The sequence below is a fragment of the Trachymyrmex cornetzi genome, unplaced genomic scaffold (assembly GCF_001594075.2).
Source record: "Trachymyrmex cornetzi isolate Tcor2-1 unplaced genomic scaffold, Tcor1.1 scaffold370, whole genome shotgun sequence".
Taxonomy (NCBI): Eukaryota; Metazoa; Arthropoda; class Insecta; order Hymenoptera; family Formicidae; genus Trachymyrmex; species Trachymyrmex cornetzi.
In genome coordinates this window covers 120,966-126,811 of record NW_017298430.1, presented here as the reverse complement: position 1 = coordinate 126,811, position 5,846 = coordinate 120,966, and the positions used below count along the sequence as shown (strand labels likewise).

The window sequence follows — 5,846 nt, the reverse complement described above, 5'->3', positions numbered from 1 at the left end:
TACCCCCCGCGCCCCGCACTCCCCTCAGAGGACCTGGGTTAGAACCGCCCCAGTATACCTACTGATGTAGGTAGTCTCTTACTCGATCCATGTCTAAACGCTCGTAATCGAAGTTTACGAATGAACGAAAAAAAGCCTTATACACTACCTACATATATACATTGCATATACATACGTACACGTTCGTACGTACACGTTTATACGTACACGTTCATAAAAATGTTCAAACGTATCGTCGCTGCGACGAGCACTACAATCAGCCGTGGCAGCGAACGCATCGACTGTCCCGCGCCTAAGATAAAGGACTGTAGCGAATGTCGGCGTCGCGCGGTCTGCTGAATCGAGCGATAAACGCGCTTCCTTTCGAGTTACACATCCCGGGCTACCAATTTTGCGGCCCGGGCACTCGGCTGGCGAAGCGGCTAGCCCGAGGTGACGCGGGCATAAATCCACTGGACGCGGCGTGCCGAGAATACGACATTGCGTATTCTCGGAGCAACGATCTCACCGATAGACACGCGGCGGACAAGGTACTCGCCGACAAAGCGTTAGGACGCGTCGTCGCGAGAGATTCGGCTCTGAGCGAGAAAGCCGCCGCTGCTGCCATTTGGGCAACGATGAAAGCCAAGACCAAGATCAGTATAGACATGAAACCGAAGAAGAAGACGATGAGGAAAAAGGCTACGAAAAAGCGAATACTTCCAACGACGAAACGTGGCGGCGCGTTATCATTTCTGCCAATGTTGGGCACGCTCGGGTCCTTGATCGGCGGAGCGGAAAGTGTGGCGAAAGCGATGAACGACAGCACAGCGGCGCAACGCCAGCTCGAAGAGCCGCAACGTCACGATCGCGCGATGGAACAGGGCCGCGGACTGTATCTCGCTCCGTACAAATACGGACGCGGACTGTATCTCGGCCCGTACAAACGCGGACAGGGCGTACCTGCGAAGAAAAAAAAACGCCAAAGAGATGATAAAAATGTCGTCTGGCGCATTATGCAATTGAACGATCTCGCGAGACGTATGCGCGTACCGTACTTTAGAGGCGTTTTCATGCATAACGCGTTACCAACGAGCGGCGCGCGCCGAAACGAAAGCGGTATCGTGAATCTGGACGATGCGACAGGTCCCGGTACACACTGGGTAGCGTACGTGAAGAGGAACAATCGCGTCGTGTACTTTGACAGTTTCGGTAATCTTCGACCGCCCAAGGAACTGGTGCGATATTTCGGGAACGGTGCTACGATAGAGTACAATCGCACGTCCTATCAGACGTACGACCAGAGCTTCTGAGGACAGATGTGCCTACGGTTTCTACAAACGGTCGATGCGCGTGAACTTAAAAAACTCGATGAGGTGCTGTGAAATCTCAGTACTGGTAGAACGCTTTTCCAATCATGTCGCTGACGCTTACGCTGAGCGGGAAGAGCACCGTCCTCGCGGCGAACTACTTTCCCGCCATAGATCTGAGTGACGGCGATTACGAGCTCGGTCTGGTGATTTTTGAGATTTATCACACGATACCGAACGTGAACGAATCGAACAACAAATTTTATTTCGCCAAAGACGACGCGGAAATTACAATTCCCAAAGGTTCGTATGAAGTGCGAGACATAAGTGAATTTTTGAAACGCGCGATTTTACGAAAACGTCCGCGCCGTGACGCGCTTGAAACCGTTAACGTAGTGCATGGTGACAACAACAACAACAACAACAACAACAATAATAACAACAGCCACAACGACAGCGATGACGACGGTGGAGAATACCCGATTACGCTCCACGCAAACTGCAACACGATGAGATGCGAGATTAGATGTGCATACAGAATAAACTTTAACAGGGCCAACAGCATTGGATCGCTGCTGGGATTCTCGTCGAAGCATATACTGCGGCCGCGAAGATGGCACGAATCGGACATGTCGATCAACATAATGAACGTAAACATTATCCGCGTAGAGCGTAACGTGACCGTGGGCGCGTACAGCAACGGCAAAAGCGTGCACACGATACATGAATTTTCACCGAGCGTGCCGCCAGGATATAAGATATCGGAACGACCAGCGCAGATCATTTAGCTGCCGATCATCGCACGGAGCATTACGAATCTAACGATACGCGTCGTCGACCAGAACGGACAATTGCTTGATTTTCGAGGAGAATAGATCACCGTTAGATTGCACGTACGACGACAGCAGCGATAACGCGAGCGTGAGATGCTCGTGCTGAACGGAACGGAGCGCACGCAAAGAGATAACGCATTCTTTACAAGGCCGGTGACGTCACAGCTCGATAACACTCGCTCATCCAGCTGCATCGGGAAGAAGAAGCTCAGCGCGTCGAACGTTACATTTTTGAAATCTTTGGGATTTGCGGTGCGCAATATTTGAGATGACTGATATCCTAAACATTAACGATGAACCGATCTTCGACGATCGCATCGTCAAGATTGAGACTCACACGTACAACCCGTTCGTCAACACAACGTTCGGGTACAGTGACGAGATAAGAATACCCATACAGTAACAGGATCTGTACACGCTGCCGTACGAAAGCTTTCTATACGTCGAGGGAAAACTGACGAAGAACAGAGTGGTCGAAGGCGCTAACGTGACATTGGGAAATAATTGCGTCGCGTTCATGTTCGATGAAATTCGATATGAACTCAACGGTGTGGAGATTGACCGTAACAGAAACGTTGGCATAACTAGCACGCTCAAAAACTATGTAACACTGTCGTCCGACAGAAGCGTGATTCTGCGGAATGCCGGCTGGGACGCGCAGACTACTGCGGCCGAATACTTTAATTTCTGTGTACCGCTCTACGTACTGCTGGGATTCTGCGAAGATTACAGGCGCGTGGTGATCAACGCTCGTCACGAGTTGATTTTAATACGAGCGCGCAACGATTGCCTGACGGGATATTAGAGGGAGATCCTGCGACAGAGCCGATACACAAATTATTGAAAATACAGTGGCGAATGCCGCATGTATTATTGAGCGAGATAAATAAGCTGGCGATGCTCCACGCTCTGGACAGCGGACGATATCTGAGCATGGCTTTTCGCTCGTGGGATCTGTACAAGTTTCCGCTCTTGCAGAGCACAACCAAGCATTCGTGGGCTATCAAGACGGCTACTCAGCTCGAGAAGCCTCGCTACGTCATCTTCGCTTTGCAAACAGGCCGAAAAAACATCATGTCCGAGGATATAATTCGTTTCGACGACTGCAAGTTAACCAACGCGAAACTCTACCTGAACTCGGAATGTTATCCGTACGATGACTTGAATCTGGATTTCGATAAAAACAGATGTGCGATTTTGTACGACATGTACGCGCGTTTCTGCAAGGGCTATTACGGATACGAGTATCTCGAGCCGAGTCTCACCTTTACGACTTTTGTACGTAATGGTCCGTGATCATCGATTGCTCTCGACAGAACGAATCGATCAAGAGTGGCACCGTCGACGTGCGATTAGACTTTGAATGTAAGGAGAATGTGCCTGCAAATACAACAACCTATTGTCTCATCATACACGATCGCGTGGTTCAGTATAATCCATCGACCAACGTTGTGCGCAAAATCACCTAAGTGCATCGTCCAACACGATATAAAATCTACGATACACCGCAATCGATCGCAGTGTTCTCGACAACATGCCCGTGCCATCGTTCGTGGATCTGCAAGGATTCATCGTTAACAAGAAATTTATCGTGAAGGAAGTGGCGGTGCGGAAACAAGGGACCGTTCTAACGCATTACATTTTTACGAATCCCGTGCCATGGAAATTTTTGACAAGATCCGACAGGTTCTGCGCTTCCTGGTTGAGTGCCTATCACCATGGATTGCGATGGGAGGACGGGATGGTCCCGTACAGCGAGGCGAAACGCCTGATCACGGCGGCTGTATTTGAAGATGATGCTATCGTGTACGTCAAGGGACGCGAGAAACGAACGTGGCTATGGAACTTGCTTCTGGACGATGAACGAGAACGCATGTACATCGAGACCTTGGACGCAGTGTGCGAAGACATGGAATAGTTGACTACTCTGGATATTGCTAATACTATGCGATGCGAAAAACATATTAAGAATTGCGCGTTACAAAATGTATTTAAAATATATAACTGGTGGTTGCAAAAGAATTTTTTAATAAAAAAACATTAACGTATTGATTACATACTTCTTTTCCCTTCCTTTGTAATACATATACTCGTACGTACGAACGTGTATGTATAAACGTGTATGTACGTATGTATGTATGTATGTATGTATGTATGTATGTACGAACATGCATGTACGAACGTACATGTACGAACGTGTACGTATAAACGTGTACGTATAAACGTGTACGTATAAACGTGTACGTATAAACGTGTACGTATAAACGTGTACGTATAAACGTGTGTGTACGAACGTGTACGTATAAACGTGTATGTACGAACGTGTATATACGAACGTGTACGTATAAACGTGTACGTATAAACGTGTACGTACGAACATGTACGTATGTATATGCAATGTATATAGGTAGTGTATAAGGCTTTTTTTCGTTCAATCGTAAACTTCGATTATGAGCGTTAAGACATGGATCGAGTAAGAGACTACTTATATCAAAAATCGGTCGAGCGAAAGGAGTACCGTCTCTTGCAGGAAGGTCCTCCAAGTCCACCACCGAAGAAGAAGGAGGAAGAAACGAGATATTGAGAATATCTTGGGGAAAAAGCATCATCGTTATCATCGAAATATAAACCATAAACATTGATAAACTCGCGAACAAAAAAAATACGTAGAAAAAAACGCGATAAAAAACGTGTCGCGACACGTTCGCAATTCTTGGAAAAAAAGGGAGGGGTTACCCCCTCTTCGATTCTAGAAGTTTTACCATATACGCCGCAATTTACGCGGGTACGATCAGTCTTGCGATACCCACTTGTACGAACCGAACGGCTGAAAATGTATTTCGCCAAAGAGAGCAACGCATCGTACGAAACGAAGAAGTGCTGCAGTAACATGTAAGTTTCAACGATCTAACGCAAAAAGAAACCGTTTTTAACATTACGTACGTACACAGCATGGAGCATCGCGCGGTGCGTTTACTGAGCAGATGTTACGATCTAACGGCTACGGGTTACAAATATTTGGAAATTGGAATTAGCATTGGCCCGCCAAGTTACGTGGAGATCCTGGGAGATCATTACGGACACGAACTGTCGCTGTCTCTCGAAACGTGGAAGGGCCTCTACGAGCAGCGATGTGATATTTACAAAATACTGCGAAACGAACACAAAGACAATTTCATAAGCGTTGGACCGCTAACCGTTAGAGTTTGCACGCTGAACGATGCTACGCTCGTACGCCTCGATTCTTCGTCCGTACGCATTACGATGACCGAAACGACGCTACGCCGCATGTTCGCGTTTGACGGATGTATCGATGTAACGTTCGAACGATTAGTCCGACTCGTCGATACGGTTGATGTCAAGTATACGCGATTCTCCAACATCGCGTCCGAAGACGCTATACGCGATAGCGATATTTTCAATGGACATCAGCTCGTCGATTGCGAGCTGTTGGCTTTAGTTTTTAATACACATGAAAAAAAAACCGATGTAATAATATGTGAATAAAAATTTTGTCGTTCACATCAAATATATATGTACTTTCTTTGCTTTCCTTCCATCCATCCATCCATCCTATGCCTCGACGTGCTCTCACACTTAGTTTATGTAAACATCTGCGGACGCTTCTCTTAACGCGTCGTGTCACGAATCATACATATGCGTATGAAAATATATGAACGTATAAACGTATGTATATGAAAAAAAAAATGGAATAACAGGTGTG

At 47.0% G+C, this 5,846-nt stretch overlaps 1 pseudogene; it reads left to right on the top strand.

Annotated features, from left to right (window-relative positions):
- The first annotated feature begins 617 nt into the window (after nucleotides 1-617).
- Nucleotides 618-5,409, top strand: LOC108763618 (uncharacterized; annotated as a pseudogene).
- Nucleotides 5,410-5,846: the final 437 nt, after the last annotated feature.